At 37.7% G+C, this 18,754-nt stretch overlaps 1 protein-coding gene across 5 annotated transcripts in view; it reads right to left on the reverse strand.

Annotated features, from left to right (window-relative positions):
• Positions 1 to 18,754, reverse strand: part of LOC106052257 (zwei Ig domain protein zig-8-like) — a 142,709-nt gene that overhangs the window by 106,310 nt on the left and 17,645 nt on the right. The window contains exon 2 of one of the 5 annotated variants that reach the window (XM_056023424.1): positions 12,111 to 12,286. The exons of the other annotated variants lie outside the window; for them this stretch is intronic. The gene's annotated coding sequence lies outside the window, so the exon portion shown is untranslated. The remainder of the gene's footprint in view (positions 1 to 12,110; positions 12,287 to 18,754) is intronic. 5 annotated transcript variants of the gene reach the window in all.

Genomic DNA, 18,754 nt, shown 5'->3' on the forward strand with positions numbered 1-18,754 from the left:
GCCTGATTTAGTTGTTGATATTCTTGATGCTGAGAATTTCATAAACTTAAATGAATTTCTATTGATTTACATTTTTAAAAAGCCAACAGAAACATTTCATCTGCTGATCGTCCAAATGATAAGATCTAACAAAGAAAATGATAAAACTATCAGGTTGTTATTTGGGAGATGTCATGAGAGAGAAAAAATGTTCCCAGTTGGATGAAGTTTGAATGACAAGCAAGTTGATTGAATAGCCAGACAACAACCCCCTTCTCCTCCCCTGAACCAAATTCTTTTATTTTTCCTTTCAATACCAAAATCTTTCAGCACACCAAAATCACGATCGAAAAAAAAAAATTCAAACAAATGAAAAAATGGGAAGAAGGCACTCTGGCAACATGATGGTGTGTGACCTTGACCTCCACGTGTTACCTCAACCAGTTCGCCTCACTGGTTATCTTGTCGTTTGAATCAGGCCTGCACCTTTTGGATAGACAGAGAGATAGTCTGAATAAAACTGAAAACTTACTCTATATTTATTGATATAATCACCCAGCATCTACGAACTAGGTTGGTCTATATCCATGTGTCAATGACACAATCATCCAGCATCAACAAACTAAGTTGGTCCATATCCACGTGTCAGTGACATAATCATCCAGCATCTACGAACAAGGTTGGTCTTTATCCATGTGTCAATGACATACTCATCCAGCATCTACTAACTAGGTTGGTCTATATCCATGTGTCAATGACGTAATCATCCAGCATCTACGAACAAGGTTGGTCTATATCCATGTGTCAATGACATACTCATCCAGCATCTACGAACAAGGTTGGTCCATATCCATGTGTCAGTGACATAATCATCCAGCATCTACTAACTAGGTTGGTCTATATCCATGTGTCAGTGACGTAATCATCCAGCATCTACGAACAAGGTTGGTCTATATCCATGTGTCAATGACATACTCATCCAGCATCTACGAACAAGGTTGGTCTATATCCATGTGTCAATGACATACTCATCCATTACTCATCCTTTACTCAATCTGATATTTTCTAGTTAAAACAATTTAGGACTATAACTCACAATTTATGCTATAATTATATTGAATATTATTAATCGAATTTTTTTTTCGGCGGCGATCCTCAAAGCCTTAATCTAAATATGTGGGGTACCTAATCTTTTCAAAGAACAAATCGGTTGTATTTGCAATGTATTAAGGGACTATAAATTCATATTAGAATATTTTTCCACATTATTCAAAAGGTCCTTTATAATAGAATGAATAATGAGCTGTAAGTCAGGAGAATGCGTTACTGCAGTGAAGAATGCCAGAAAACGCTTTTAGCGTCGACGCTTCGCCCCGAACCTCACTGATGAATAATAAGCTGTAGATGTCAGGAGAATGCGTTTCTGCAGTGAAAAATGCAAGAAAACGTTTTTGGCGTCGGAGCTTCGCCCCGAACCCCACTAATAAGTAATGAGCTGTAGATGTCAGGAGAATGCGTTTCAGCCGTGAAAAAATGCAAGAAAACGCTTTTGGCGTCGGTGCTTGGCCCCGAAGCCCACTAATAAGTAATGAGCTGTAGATGTCAGGAGAATGCGTTTCAGCCGTGAAAAGTGCTAGAAAACGCTTTTGGCGTTGGGGCTTCGCCCCGAACCCCACTGATAAATAATGAGCTGTAGATGTCAGGAGAATGCGTTTCTGCAGTGAAAAATGCAAGAAAACGCTTTTGGGTGTCAGGGCTTCGCCCCTAACCACACTGAGGAAGCTTACAGCGCTCTCCCAGACCCCCAAGCTTGCAAGAGAAAGGCCTCAACATGACTGTTTTTTTTCAGTTTTTTTTCACCGAAGATTGAGAAACAGTCTTATTTCATTCTCATATATCGAATATATATGCTGCACGCACGTTTAGGCATAGGGATAGGGTTTACTGGGCGTTAGGGTTAGGGTTTGGAAAAAAATCGCCCCCCCCCCACTCCAAAGTTCTGGATCCGCCAGTGTGTCAGTGACATAATCATCCAGCATCTACGAACAAGGTTGGTCTATATCCATGTGTCAGTGACATCTCAGCGACTGTTGGACAATGGAGAGAGAGAAAGTGAGAGAAAACTTTGTTGAAAATGCTCCACAATTTCTTTACAGCCTCACTTCTCACTGGTTTCCTTGAATCTGCTTGTTCAGTTCAAAACTTGTGAGAATCTGGTCTAGACCATGAAATTCTTCCTATTAGCTTTTAAACTCTTTGTGGGTTCATACTGCCTGGAAACTGGCCACTGGAAACTGGATGGGTATTTCGAAACTGGCTCTATCGATTTTCCTAGAAATTTGACAGCTAAAGTATATCTTTGCGAAAGTAATAACTACATAATTAACCACACAGGCGTTATAATCGTTTAAAATATTATCACATTTAAATTGGCTTACGCCTTTTTATTTTGACCACGGTTTCAGTGGGAATCCCCGCTCTTGACTCAAATGTTTCTTTGTATTCAGTAAAGAATTGAATGAATAATTAGACGTCAATGAACACTTTGTGCACTGGCTTATGTAGAAATCATTAACTGGATTGTTAATTAAGGAACTGGATTGTTTAAAGCTGACTGGTCGGACTCCTTCACATTATGGAGCGTCACTCGTAATAAACAGGAGAAAAAAAATGATAGATTATGAGCCTGCTATTTGTACAAAAAAATTCATTTCTTATGTAACTTGTTTATTTGAAACTATCTTGAGCTTGAGCTTCGCAAGGGAAATAAGATTTGGCTCCTCTTTTTTAGAGGATACTTTATTCTCACATAGTTTAAGTTTTTGACAATTAATTAGTAACATCAATATTCAATTTCTAACGATGGTCTCTTAAACGAATGTATATACTAATCTTGTACAGCATAATATTTTTATTAAAATTCTATGTTGGAATTGGTTTGAAATAGAATTATCTCTATAGACACCGGAAAGAATCCTTTAAGTACATGTGTGTGTGTGTGTGTTTTTGTCAATTTTTAGATGCGGAAGTTTTCCTAAAAGAGAAACAAAAAAAAACTACAAGAGTTGAAAGGTCATTCTACTAAAAGTGAATAAGAATCTCAATCTAATTCTCTCGTCTGTAGCTCCGCGTAGTAATACCACAGTCGCCCCGAGCTGTTATTCCTCGCATAAAATAGTTCCAAGACTGAATGAATGTCGTGCACCCGTAAGTCCAGTCTCTCCGCCAGGACACAAATGTCCAGACAAATTAGTCACTCGATGTCAAATGTCAGCGCACACCAGACAACCGCTGACGTCACCTTAAAAGGTTTTGTTTTGCTTCTTGGGGCACCACATGAGATTGAAGCATGGCGATGAAATACATTTACCAGAGAGACTGTCGGGATTGAAGACGATCCAACCCAGAACTTAGTGCCTAAAGGTGATTTTGTTAAGAAGTGACCATTTTAATTAGATCCAAGTATTAATTAGGTGAATGAGCAGGAAATGTGACCCATGAAAACTTATAATTAGTCAATAGTCATGATTGTTAGTGCGAGCGAAAGAAAGAAGGAAAGAAAGAGGATGATAAAGATGTTTGCGTGTATGACAAATTGATTGGTGCCAGAGACTAAATGAGTGAAAGGGGGACACGACATTTCGTTCACCGACAAATCGTTCACGACTTTTCGTTCACGCGACTATTCGTTCACCAGACAATTCGTTCACGCGACTATTCTCTCACGGACTATTCGCTCACAGACAACTTGTTCACCGACAACTTGTTCACCGACAGTTGGTTCACGACAAATCGTTCACGCGACAAATCGTTCACTAACAATTCGTTCACAGACAAATCGTTCACTGGACATGGGCGTAGCCGGGGGGGTGGGGTTTGGGGTTCAAACCTCCCCCCGAAATGAAATCCCCCCTCGCAGGGGGGTGTCGGAGTTTAGTGACTGATCTTTTGCTTTAATTTTTTTTATTTTAGGTGAAATTTTAATACTAAACCATCACTTGCCCTACCACAGTCAAAGAGATTTTGAGTTTAAATACCCCTACCAGGGGGTTTTGAGTTGGAAACCCCCTACCAGGGGGTTTAGAGGGGTTTTGAGTTTGAAACCCCATACCAAGGGGTTTTGAGTTTGAAACCCCATACCAAGGGGTTTTGAGTTTGAAACCCCATACCAGGGGGTTTTGAGTTTAAAACCCCTTACCAGGGGGGTTTTGAGTTTGAAACCCCCTACAAGGGGGTTTTGCATTTAAATCCCCCACTTCTATAAAACAAAAAAAAATGCAAACGACAATCCCAAAATTCCAAGAGCACCTGAGGAAGATTTTGATTTCAACCCCTCTCCAAAATTTAAGATAAATTGCACACTCAAAATTGTATGAGCGTAGACAAATGGGTTTTGAGTTTAAACCCCTCTTCAGCTGGGTTTTAAGCTAAAAATACCTCTTCAATATAAAAAAAAAGCAAATTACGCACTCAAAATGCTATGAGCATAGCCAAAGGTGTTTTTAGTTTAAACCCCCCACCAGCGGGGTTTGAAGCTAAAAAATAAATCTTCAAATTAAAAAGAATTCAAATTTCGCAATCAAAATGCTATGAGCGTAGCCAAGCCTATTGGGTGTTTTGAGTTTAAATTTCCCTTAAGAGGGGTTTGATGCTAAAAAATACCTCTTCAATATAAAAAAAAAAGCAAATTACACTCTAAAATTCTTTGAGCGTAGCCAAGCCAATGGGGGGTTTTGAGTTTCAACCCCTCTCTTCCAGATGGCGTTTAAAAGATAGTTTTGAGTTTAAAATCCCCCTACCGAGCGTTTTAGGGTTGAAAGTCTCTCTCTTCAATATTATTTCTAAAGCAAACTACAGTCACCAAATTCTATAACCATAGCTAAATGTGGTTTTGAATTTAAAAAAAAACAAAAAAACTCCAGATATATTTTAGTTTAAAACCCCTACAGATGATTTTGACGATAAAACCTCCTTTTCGATATAACATCTAAAGCAAAATAGTCACCTAATTCCAAAATCGTAGTCAAGAGAAGTTACACACTACCGGTGGCTGGGCTCCATTAATAAAGTGCAATGAAATTGAAAAGCACTAAATGTGACTCTACAAAGATAGCTAAGACAGATTTTAGAAGTCAGTTATAGAGATCGGGTCTAAATCAAGAAAATCCTATGCCGAAATGGGAGTCGACCCCTTAGTAAGGTTGTGACAGAGCGTCGCATGAGGTTTGCGGGACATGTTCTCCGACAAAATGAATTACGCATAATAAGAGTTGCGATGACATCCTAGTACAACTTGGCGCCACACTTTTATGGAGGTCCTCAGAGTGGGTGGGAAGAGGGTTTGGACATTGCCAGTGACAGATTTTTGTGGAAACAGCTTGCCAGCAAATGCGCCTAACGGCGCGGGAGGGTCTAAGTCAGTAAGAATAGCACATTAGGTTTTTGAAATAAAACTTTTTAATAGCAAAATAATGCACTATAGGTACCTCAGAATATACATTTTGTTGGCTTTCAATACCAGAAATAGTGCTTGGCGGCGGGGCTATGCCCCGCACTGGGGGAGCTCTCGACGCTCCCCCAGACCCCTTGTCTGCAATTTTTTCACTAACTCCAAGAAGAACTTATTCAAGGACACAATAAACGTCTTCCAAAAGAATGAAGGGTCAGAATGTAATAGAGATTAATTATGTACACACACACACACATACACATCCATCCAAACAAACATATATGTTTTGTTTTCGGGGGGAGGGGCGGGGGGGAAATCCCCCCCCCCCGAAAAAAATCCTGGCTACGCTGGATATTTCCAAAAACAAAAAATTGCTAGAGATCGGCCCTGATCCGAAATTCTTTGTAAATTTTTGTTTGTTTGTTGTTAATATTTTGTTAACGAGGACAGTATGTGATAAAAAATTATAATTAAAAGAAAAAAGAGATCTTACAAGCAAGCTGAAACATTTAAATGGGACCTCACTTTACTATAGGTAACATTTTTACTTTCAACATGTAGGCCTTCTTTTACACTCATGTCCATCATGTAGTCTTGTTCGACCTACCCATATTTGCTTATCTTCTTAATAGCGGTCCAGATGTTTAATTAACATACCCATTTTATTGATATCTTATTAACAAAAACAAATCTTACCTTATATAATAATACAGACGTTTCTTCAAAAAAGAAGATGATTACGTCCTACGCGTCATGCATTCTGCCAAGTCACTGGTTTTCCTGGCTAGCTCAGACACACTAGTATTTTTTTTTACAATCCTTTCAGTGTTTTTACGAGAGATAATTTAGATTTTTAACAATGGTACTAGCTTTAGTACAATATATATGGTTTCACTGTTCAACTCTGAACGTCACATACTAGATACAGATCTAAGGTTAATACTTATCAATTAAGACACCTAAGAAAAAAAAAACTAATTACATATACAACACTAGGAAATATTTTGGTTCCCTATCAAAAAATTATAATTTATCGCAATACAACAAAATAAAATTGTTTCAATAAATTTGTTATTGAGGTCCAATCAATAAAATTAGTCTACCAATGGGTGGTCACATATAGAAACAAGTTAACTAAAATAAAAATAAAACAAAACTTCTTTTAAACTTGATGAAAAGTACTATACTAGTGTCTAGTAGATATTTTCAATGTTAACAGATTGAACATGTGTATAGGCAATGTCCAATAAAGTTGTATGACTTCCAGAGGAGCCAGTCTGACTAGCACTCAACTAGGTGTTAACTAGAGTATCCAGATGAATGGGTAGATTCCCGGTAGATGAAAAAAAAGAGGGGGGTGTAAAGGTATATTAAAGGTGAAAGTAAAAATGTTACCTATAGTAAAGTGAGGGCCCGTTTACATTTTTCAGCTGCTTGTAAGATCTCTCTTTTTTTTTTCTTTTAAGTATAATTTTTTATCACATACTGTCCTCATTAACAAAATATCAACAACAACAACAACAATGAAATTAAATAAACTCGGACAAGAATATATAATATGTTACTATCCAGTGAACGATTTGTCTGTGAACAATTAGTCCGTGCCGTGAACGAATAGTCGCGTGAACGATTTGTCGCGTGAACGATTTGTCGTGAACCAACTGTCGGTGAACAAGTTGTCGGTGAACAAGTTGTCTGTGAGCGAATAGTCCGTGAGCGAATAGTCGCGTGAACGAATTGTCGGGTGAACGAAATGTCTGTGGAACGAATAGTCGCGTGAACGAAAAGTCGTGAACGATTTGTCGGCGAACGAAATGTCAGTGAACGAATTGTCGTGGAACGGTGTAAAAGTAGTTCTAGCAACATGACTTCAAGCCAATGGCGGATCCGATGAAGGGCAGGGCGAAAGGGGCGGGGTTTCTTTTAGGGGGGATGTATGTATAATACGTTTGCGGAGATGTGTTATCCTAAATAAGGTGCCTCTCTAGATCTAGGTCTATGAATGACAAATTTAAAACAAATATATATGACTCTAGTGGACTACGTTGTGGCTGTGTCTTCTTTCAAACTGTTCTGCTGGAAGAGTCAAGCTTCAATGATTGATTTATCAGCCATTCAGTTGTTTACGGTTAAAAGTGTGTTAAGCGTGGGCACATTATTGTCATCAAAGATGCAACGGGCGATTTAAAACAGTGTGTGCTTTACTGACCTTTCATTTGAGAGATGCTAAAGAAATGTGTGTGTGTGTGTGAGTGTGTGTGTTTGTTTTATTGTAGGATAAGGGTAAGGGTGGGGAAAAAAATCGCCCCCCCCCCCCACACACACTCACAAGTTTTGGATCCGCTAGTCGCTAGAGGCCAGTGGCTCAATCCACCATCTGATAAACATGGAACCAGCCAAGAACCTGCCTGACTCAGATCTCGAAAATGGCTCTAACTATTTTTCTATAAATTTAACAGTTGATGATATTATGCATATCGCTGAGAAAAGAATTACTAACTCGTTGGCCACATGGGGAAAACTCTAGTGTGACCGTTATAATTTTTTAAATACAATAACCATTAGATCTAGAGTTTTGAAAGGACTATCGCGTTCTTGAAAGACTTGAGCTTTCGGGAATTACCAAATGTTAGGCATCCTTTTTAAAAAAGTATTTTATTATATTTTAAGTTTAATAAGGGATATAATGTCTTTAAAAAAAAAAACAAAGAGATAGAGCGTCTCCTCTTTTCAGTTATACCAGGCGGCCACTACTACGAACAATTCTATTTTCAATCGAATTCATTCTTTGTCAACACATCATCGGGTTAAAAATAAGTTTGCCGGGCCAATCAGGTAGATATGGAGGGATACAGAATAAGGGGAGATAAGGGGAGGAAATAATGACCCTACCAAATGGAACTGACCTTGCTATAAAGTGCATCGCTGATAATCTTTATTCTATTGACTTTTTTCTTTTTTTTTTCATTTAAACGTCCTATATCTCAAACTAAATGAAAGCAAATGTTGATCCCCAACCCAATGTCAATAACCAAACTTTACAATTCTCTTACTAATGAAAGGATTTTAGTTCCTCATTTGAAAAAGGTCGAAATATAAATTTCTGTAACTCTGAAGATTGACTTTTGTATTATATTTTGTAGTCTTATAGAACGTAATAAAAGTCGGTGAGTGAATACATGAAATAACTGTTATTTATGTAAATTAAAGTGGTTCTAATCTCATATAGGAATGTCTTTTTCTGTATGTCCCACCCACATTCAAAAGTGCCGCGTGGGTGCCTAATGGATTTGTGGATAATATCGTTTTTTTTTTCAACTTTAGAAGCAATGCAAAGAAAGAATATCTCATTGGACCGGAATTAATGGGAAGTTTTTACGTCTCTGACAGAGTAATGGCCCTTAACTGGTGATTATTTACGACAAGATTGGGAGACAGAACCAGTCTGGTTCTATCAGAAGTGGTCAATAACAAACCGAGTCAGGGTGACCACAAAGCTGTTAAGATAGCATCCAATGCATACCTGACATTTATTGCTATTAAGCATGTGGATATTTTACACTATAATTCTTTCGTAATATCAGTTCACAATTTACGAGGAAGCCTGAACAATTAAAGATTGTGCTAGTATTATATTCATACGATACAAATAATTTCTGACCTTAAGTGAGTAGATCTTGTAATGTGGCCAAAGGTTTTAAGCTTTCGTCTTTTCACAATAGTTAGCAGGTCATCATGGGCTCCGATCGCTACAGTAACCCTGTCTCTGATTTCTTGGTTTGTGATGCGGTCTTTGAATGTGATGCCTAGGATCCTTCTGTAGCATCTCAATTCCATTGCTAGGATCCTCCTCTCAAGCTCTGCATTCAACGTCCGCGACTCGTAATCATATAAAAATGTGGCCATGACCAGAGAGCGCATCAGTCTGATTTTGGTGCCGAGGGCTAAGCCCTTATCTTTCCATATTATTTTAAGTTTTGAAAGGGCTGCTGTGGACTGTGCTATTCGGGCCAATAATTCGGGTTTTGTTCCCTCATCTGAGACAATAGCTCCGAGGTATTTGAAGCTGTTAACACTAGTTAGCTTTTCACCTCCAATACTGATGCCTCTTTTAAAGCCCTGATGGCTATTGGTCATAATTTGAGTTTTTTTCGGCATTTATATGCATGCCATATGCTGCGGAAGTCTTGTCAATGCGCATCACCAGGTCAGCTAGTTCTTCTTCTGTCCCTGCTAGGCCGTCATCTGCGAAGCGCAAGTTAGTAATTCTTCTTCCTCCAATGCTAACAGTACCTTCATAGCCCTCGAGGGCATCTTCCATTATCCTTTCAAGGAAGATATTGAAGAGTGTTGGTGACAGTAGGCAGTCTTGTCTTACTTCAACTGTGGTTTTGAACCAGTCCCCAATATTATTGTTGAAGTACACCGCACTGGTGGCATCCTTGTAGAGGTTCTGGATAACTTTGATTATGTTTTTATTAATGTTGTACTTTTCCATTGTCGCCCAGAGTGCTCCGTGCCATACTCGATCGAAAGCTTTCTTGAAATCAATAAAGACATGGAAAAGATTCTCTTGGTGTTGGAGATATTTCTCACAGAGTATTCTGAGGTTTAGGATTTGCTCTGTTGTGCTTTGGCCACATTAAAAGATCTACGGGGCTCGCAAAGACCTTCCTTCAGGGAACAGTGCCAGGTAAAAGAAGAAGAGGCAGACAGAAAAAGCGATGGGAGGACAACATTAAAGAATGGACAGACCTGCCATTGAGAGAGGTTCTAAACAAGGCAAAAAAAAAAGGGAGGAATGGAGAAAGACGGTCGATAAATCTTGCCTGGTGCCCCAACGGTCCAACAGACTAAGGGATAGGTAAAGGTAAAGGTAAAGTAAGTGAGTAGACAAAGCTCGGTTACCTACCCTTGATCATTGTTTACTAGAAGTGCATACTTCATAGAGCTTTGATTTGACTCGAATAGAACAAGTAAAACATACACAATACTTTAAAAAAAAAAAAAAAGCTTATATGAAGCGTAGTTGTATCAATTAGTTTGGATCAGTCGTGTATTTAAAATTGTAATAGATCTAGAAAAAAAAATCTAGATTGTAGACTAGCAACAATAAATGTGCATGATTACAAATACTTTTACCAATTGTTTTTGTTTAGCGCAATTCCATGATATCAAGCTTCCAAGCTTTCTCATTACGCTATGATCCTATCACTTGTCTGAACCACTTGGAAAGGGGTGGGGGAGAAAGAACGGGCTATCTGATGATTTTCAAATGTTTTTATTTTAAAAAAGGTGAACGACTTGAATTCGAACTCGAGGGTTATGGCCTCCTCAAGCCACTACCTTCAACACTCTGCCAGCGAATCGCTTATGAACGTAAGTTTTATATTCATCCATTATTACCTTCAAACTTTAAAGCGGCGACCTTCAAAGGAGGCTAATTCAATTTATACCACCACATCAGTCCAGTACAATTTCTTTCCCTTGCTAGAGATACCAAACAAAATCATTAAATACCAACAGTTAATTAACTAGTTGGTTAATTTCTTTTTTATTGTATTGTACAACAAAATAATTGTACAAAATTTCAGCTTGATCCGAGGTGGGGTGTGGGCGAATAAACGTGAACACACTTTTGACCAGACAGACAGTGTCAGTAGATAAAAGATTTGTTCAAAGATGGCTTTTTTTTGGAAATAATTTTTCTAAACCATAATTTTAATATGTATCGACTAATTTAAATCTTAATTGCAAATACGTTGACAGGTGTATATTGCAGTGAGACACAGTATGGATACTGTATTGAACATAGTTATTGAAGACAGACTGAGTGAGGAAGTTTCAAGAGAAACAATATATTTGGGTCAGAGAGACAGAGAGACATGACAGCTCTTATAATTCCATGGACACCCAACCACAGTCTAACAAATGTTGTGTGCTTGTATGTGTATGTATGTATAATGTATGTTTGTATGTATGCACATGTGTGTGTTTGTAGTGCAAACTGAAATAAATATAAAAATAACAGCAAACTATCTACATGTGATTTCCCGGGAGCCGTGTTTCATCAGTTACGTCCCTTGCCATCAGTATCCAGACAGAGTTCTTGCCCCTATTCCCCCAAAGAACATTAAATGGAAATGATTTCGGCAGCTAAATTGTAACCATAAGTCAGAGAGACATATGTGCTCACTCTGTCAGGCGTGCCTTGTATCGAGGAGTCCATTCACTGTTTTAATTTGACACTGAGGCCAACCAGGGTTGTTTTTACTCACAAGTACTTGGTGTGAGTTTAAAGAGGGCGACTGTGATGAGAAGCTTTTAGACTTTTGGAGACACGATCATAGGTTCTAGTTGACCATTACACCGGACGTCCTGCAGGAGATTTAGATCATATGTTCTAGTTGACCATTACACCGGACGTCCTGCAGGAGATTTAGACCAACATATGATTGTTTCCTAAATGTTTGTTGCACTTTCATTGTGGACTTGGTATTGGCAGGATATCTAACCTACCCGCCCCCTGCCCCGATATTTATTTTCAAAAAATTAATAACTAAAATAAATAGTCTGTCGTTTCATAACAAACACTATAGTACTAAAACCTTAAGCATGTCTTTTTATTTATGCATAGCAATTTGATTTGTTCCATTAGAAATGAAGATTTTTGCTATTTTACCTTAAACATCCGGCAGGACGGCAGGTGACATTAGCAGGCAGAGTACGAACCCTAGACTATCGTCTGAATCACACAAGTCCGAGCTTACAGACTCATTCCAGAAATAAAATGAAGACTAGTTCAAGGCTAGATAGTTTCTTAATGTGTTCAAGGCTTGAAGATAACAGTTGAAAAATCTTGAGAAGAAAAAAAATCTATAACATGCAGCTAATGAAATTTTAAGCAAACATTTTTTTCACTAATTGACCGTACAAGCAACTCAATTGACAATGGTGGCAATTATTTCTATTACTTCAATTTAAACGTCTCAAAATAAGCATTTCCCCAATCGAATGACCTACTTCGTGCCGTAACATGAAGTCTTAATTTTTAAAACATAAACCGGAACACTATAAGAAATGGAAATCTTTTTGTTTCAAAGATGAAATAATGTGACAACATCGGAGTCCAGATTAAGCAGCACTACTTTATAATTCCTAATATTTTTTAATTAATAGATTTAGATTTTATCATTTTCTTCTTTCTATTTCAAGTCTTTTACAGAGTTTTATCTTTTTTCCAACGTCATTTAGCTTCATTTAAATTTTTTTTTTTTTACTTTTCTTTTGTTAGTATTTTTAAATTACGAATTTCTACTTTATTGTTTTCCCTCGAGTTAATGTTAGTTTTTACCTTCTCCATCAAAACAAGCTCAGACAACTCTTTAATCCAAATTTTTACTGTTCATTTGAACCCAACCTTAATGCTAAGTTTCAGCATTCCATTTATTAAGGCTCCATTGCATGCGCTAGCACACACACACACACACACACACAAACACACACACAAACACACACACAAACTAGAGCATAAAATCTCCCAGAAAGTGTCATTATTTGAGACCTCCATCCTTGCTCAGGAAGTGACGTAATGAAAAAAAAGTTGAGACTTCTGCCAAGTCTGCTTCCGGTGTGTCCTGTTGATATTACTAGATGGTGAAGGACCTAGAAATTCTATCGGATCCGAGCAGCAGAGCTTAATAAAAGATGAGTGGGTGCGTGTAGCGGCTTGAGAACCTCGATAAAAACTTAATGAACATCATGACAAGAAATGGGTCAAGTGTCAACCAGTGACGTAGACATTGGTGAGTTAGAGAAACTCTTAGAATCGAACCACATCTATCAGTTTGTGTATTTCGTTGTTATCAGATATGTATATATAATGTTGTCTTTTAGATTAGTGTGGTATAAAGCAGTGAAGCGAGAAATGATTTAAAGATGGATGAAACGTAGATCTTTTAAACTGCATTGATAGTGTTGCCTCTACCCCCGAAGCATTAAACCCTGATGCCAAAAATAAATAAATAAAACAACCCCGCCACCCTCCTCACCAATGTTTTAAAACATTAAACAATAAAAAGTCATAAAAGTGATCAGTTGTCATAAGCATTGCATCACAGGTGTAGTCCCAAATAAAACACAAACAGTAGACTGTCAACTTTGAAACCAGTGTGTTGTGATCTCCCGACACAAGTGTAGGTCTATCAAAGATTTGAAGACATGGACAACGTCAGTGTCACTGCAGTCAAAACAAACTTGCTAGACCATTGTTAACATCTTGATAACAAAAATAACATTTCTCAATAGTTCATGAAGTTCAGGACTCTAATAACGGTAAAAAAAAAAAAAAAGAAAATGGAAATGTTTTTAACTTATTAGAAATAGAGAAACATTCGCAGCAGTATAGATTGAGATGAAGTCATGTTGACATTTACATCATTTTCCATATGAGCCTGATCCTTTGTTAAAGCCAATTAAATCTTAAACCAATCATTATGAACTCTCTTGCCTTGTAGATTTAGTTTAGTATAAGTCAAGTTCATGAACTTAAAAAAATAGTTTTTCAATTAATGTTATTGTTTTGTGTTTTAATCAACTTGACTGGGAGAGCAAAGGGCCGCAACCAACTCCCCAGAGGATTAGATTTTGGGCAGCCCTCCTCCCTTGATTGCATGTCATTCCGTCCTACTCAGTTTCACTGATGACCGACCCCTTACAAACTGTTTCGGTCTGTCCATTTCCCACTTCCCTTGAGTATTACACTCCAGTGTTTGTCCTTAGACAATGATGTCTGGTCTTTGAAAGAAACCAAGAGAGCTACAACAGGAATGACAACTTGATACTGTTCTAAAAAAAAGATTCAGTTCTAAGTCTTTTTGAGGATAGCGAAAATTATGACATTTTTAATCTTAAAGCTTAAAATGTCGTTCTCGATATATGTATAAGGAGATTTAGTAAATTTAATTGGTCTTTTTAGCTATTGAGTTTTGACCTCGTTATTGACTTTTCCAGTATTCTTCAGAAGTTTTGAATTAACCTTTCAATGGATTGCAAGGAATAGGATTTTGTTCTGTAGGCTGTAATAGTGTCTCAGAAATCACTGTATTTGGTCTCAGAAAGACTAGCGAGAGATTAGTTATGAATTGAACGATGCTTAGCGAATTCCGTCCATTAGTAAGCTGTAGGAGTGCTCGTTGTCAAATGAGATCTTACGTTGCGGAAATAAATGTTTTGAATACAGGAAAATAATCATAAATTCACTAGTGGACGCATTTAAACCCCATTTATCATTTTAAGAAAGCAATTTGTTTTGTTTTAATAACCAGCGTCTTTTTTTTTCAACCTTGGACTTTTTATAAAAAACTAATTTTAATTTTTGAATATACTATAAGCCTAATGGACATAGACCAGACTTATCTCCCCTTTATTTCCCGAAAGTTGCTTCCCTTCGTAATATCAGGCATTCAAGAAGGTGTACAAACTTTTGTAGAGCTATCTCTGCTTCACGGTAAATAAAAGGCTAATCATTATCTAAGCCTCTTAAAATATAGCCTTTCAATTTCTCTCTATGCCAGTAAGGGAGATAATGTACTGAATGTCCTTGTCAACCGCTACGCGAGTCCAAAGCCAATGTTCAAACATTTGTATTGCTAGCATACTGTCATCTCATTTAAAAACATCAAAGGCTCTGATGTATATTGTGGACCAGAAGCATAGTGAATTGGATATAAACACATGAAAACACACAGAAACATGTGCACAATTATATTCAGTTAGACAAACACAGAATTCTTGAAAGCAGCCAAAGAAAAAAAAAGATCGATAATATAAAAATAAGGGAATACCTTATTATGTTATTGAATGATCTAATTGATTTTTTCTTCAGATCTTAGTCAGTGAAAAAAAAATCGATTCCTAAATTAGTTTAAATGTTTTTGGTTTAGATTGAGAAATTAAAAAAAAAAAAAAAAAAAAGAACACAAAAAAAAAGAAAGTGTGTAAATGCGGAGGTAACCAGTCAGTGCAAAACTAATTGGAGCACGAGAAAGAGTAAATGTGATCGATGTTTGAGCTGAGAACATTCAAACTAGATAAAGATGCGCACAGGGAGGAGGGAAGCTCTGCACTTCAAGACATAATGTTTACATCAAAGCCGCTTGACAAAAAGAGACTCCCACGCAAACACTTCCACATAGATGCCCCTTAGCTAAGTGCTATTGAGAATGAAAGGGGGCTAATTAAAAAGAGATGTAGAGACTTGAGAAGAATTAAAGATGTAGAAGATATGTGTACTGATTACGATTTGTGGACAGAATGCATGTATAGAGATAGAGCATGAAGAAAGAGGTTGGGCTACTTCAAATCTTGAAGTTTTGCAGGGCAGTTATTTCATTTGGTGCCCACTTATTATTTGTGAACATTTTCGATGCATTTGATAAGAGTATACGTCAGAGTTTCTCACATTACAGAGAGGGGAAGGAAGACGTGGTTTCTATGGCGTGAAGGAACTCAATTCATTTCTCAAGAAACAAGATCCTTGTATTGGCATCCCATATTTAAATCATCAAAAGAGACTTATGTTTTAATTTTAGTTTTCATTTCATTAAGAAACATTGTTTTGTGGTCGTCTGCTACAAGGTTGATTCAGTAAGTCTCCTTAACGCAATTCTTCTCGTCCTATTGGGTGCCTTTCGAATTTCTTCCGCTGGTCGTACATTGTTCTACTGACAAGATTTGAGTTACAAAAAAACAGGCCCACTTCAAGACGTCACTCATAACACAAAGATGAACTGACCACAACCACGGACTCGCGATATATGTCATTGGAATGTCCCGCGTATTTTAACATTGGCCAGTGATGCATCTAACGATGAGGAGCGGGGAGTGGAAACTTTCTCGTTTTGGGGCGGGGGGGGGGAGTCACTAGTAAAAGCTTGAGAAACACTGGCCTAGATTAAGATATTTAGGAGGAGCCATCATTATTTGTCACCAAAGCCGTTCTGCATGTGTGGAATAGACAGCGAATTACCTTAACATTGAGCAGTGTAGGCTTGTAGTAATGGAATTGAAAAGTCCAAAGAAATTGTAATTTATTTTTATTTTGGGGGGGGGGAGTGCAGGAAGGGGTAGAGAGAAAGGTGATACTAGAATTCACTTCCCAAAAGTATGTATATGTGTGAATTATACAACGGGCCGTTCCGACTCAACAGGTAGTAGAATGAATTCAAGGGATATAAACATGTTGGTGTGTGTGTGGGGGCGGGGTGGCTGACCGTTTCATTCAAGTGTACAATACAATAGGGGAGGAGGTGTCAGCCAGAATAAACAATAGAGAACCTGGGCACATATCAACGGGCGTAGCCGGTGGGCAATGCTATTAAGGTAAAAATCAAATACTGGAAACAATGTATGGTGGTGGTACTCGTGCCCTCTCTCAATTGACGCCCCTGTGGAACATGACCTTTACTGTGTCCTGCAGGTTATGCCGCTAATTAAGAAACTCACATATACACACGCACGGGCAAGGAGTTTTATAACTTGTATGAGTTTAAAGCCACTAGTACTAAACTGACCATTCGTACTCATTTCTTCCCACTCGTCATACTAATATCATTACCAGGTCCGACAACCAGTACAACCAAGCCCTTTATTTATACAGCCTTGCCTTGTTTGTAAAAATGTTTGACATGTTTCATATGTTCCTTCAGAGTTGAATATAATTTAATATAATTTACTTCCTAGTCCAAACCTCCCGCAGGACGACGGGGGATGGCAGCGGGCAAGGTATGAAACCGGGGGGTTTTACCTGAAGTCCGTGTATTAGGCGTGTATAGCAGTACAAAGAATATGTCCCTTGGTTTTATCTGAAGTTTGTGTATAGCAGTACAAAGCACAACATCACTTTGTTTTACCTGAAGTTCGTGTATAGCAGTACAAAGTACAACATCACTTTGTTTTACCTGAAGTTCGTGTATAGCAGTACAAAGTACAACATCACTTTGTTTTACCTGAAGTTCGTGTATAGCAGTACAAAGTATAATATCACTTTGTTTTACCTGAAGTTTGTGTATAGCAGTACAAAGTATAATATCACTTTGTTTTACCGTGCTCTCTAATGTGTATTTTAGTGGAATTCTAAACTGAGAAATGTGTTGACTGATTGTAAGATTGGGTAAGACTTTTCACACTTGGTAGAAATGTGTTGATTGATTGTAAGATTGGGTAAGACTTTTCACACTTGGTAGAAATGTGTTGATTGATTGTAAGATTGGGTAAGACTTTTCACACTTGGTAGAAATGTGTTGATTGATTGTAAGATTGGGTAAAGACTTTTCACACTTGGTACAAATGTTTTCATAGCATGGAAAAAAGTAAGAAGCTGGGGGGAGGGGTACAGTGGTTGGGGATTTCTTCTTTCCATGTATCGTGTTAGACAATTTAGATTTGTGTAAACTTTAAGGATTGTTATAAACATCTTTACACATGTGGACTCTCACTATTTCTAGCGAGTTTCATCTCTCTAACGAGTTTTATCTCTGAAATGAGTATAATTTTGCAATGAGTCTAAACTCTATAGACTAATTCACCAAATAGGTGTAAGCTCTTAAATGATACATGAATTGCATTTCTATAAGACTAGCTAGTTGGTGTATATTACCTGGAACACTTCGTAACTCGTCAATAAAATGGCCCCCCATGCAACGCTCCCCCACCCGCCCCAACATATTTCTTTCTTTCTTCCTTTTTTTTCTTCTCTTTTTGTCTCTTTCATCCTTCAATCGAACGCCCCACAAAACCATTTCTAGAGCATGCACAAACACTTCTTAGGCCCATCAGTTATAGTCTCCCTTTTTACATTTCGCAATTCACATTTAGTTTACTACTTACGCTTGACTTTTTTTTTTTTTCATTTTCTTTTTCATAGATCTAGACTTGAAATCAAACATTTCTCTAGTGAGACGCCTCGTTGAGAGGTTATAGAGATAACACCAAAATAGTGTTAATAAGTGATTAAATGAGGCGAGGTGACTGAAGGGAGTCTCAGGTTCGAATCCTGGTGAAGGCTGAGATTTTTAATTTCAGAATCTTTGGGCGCCTCTGAGTCCACCCAGCTCTAATGGGTACCTGACATGAGTTGGAGAAAAGTAAAGACGGTTGGTCGTTGTGCTGTCCACATGAAGCCCTAGTTATAACCGTAGGCCACAGAAACAGATGACCTTTGCATCATCTGCCCTATAGACCACAAGGTCTGAAAGGGGAACTTTACTTTTTACTTTAAGTGCTTAAAGCGGAAGGAGTTATAATTTTGTACTTTAGACTTTAAAT

Source organism: Biomphalaria glabrata, chromosome 1, assembly GCF_947242115.1.
Source record: "Biomphalaria glabrata chromosome 1, xgBioGlab47.1, whole genome shotgun sequence".
Classification (NCBI taxonomy): domain Eukaryota; kingdom Metazoa; phylum Mollusca; class Gastropoda; family Planorbidae; genus Biomphalaria; species Biomphalaria glabrata.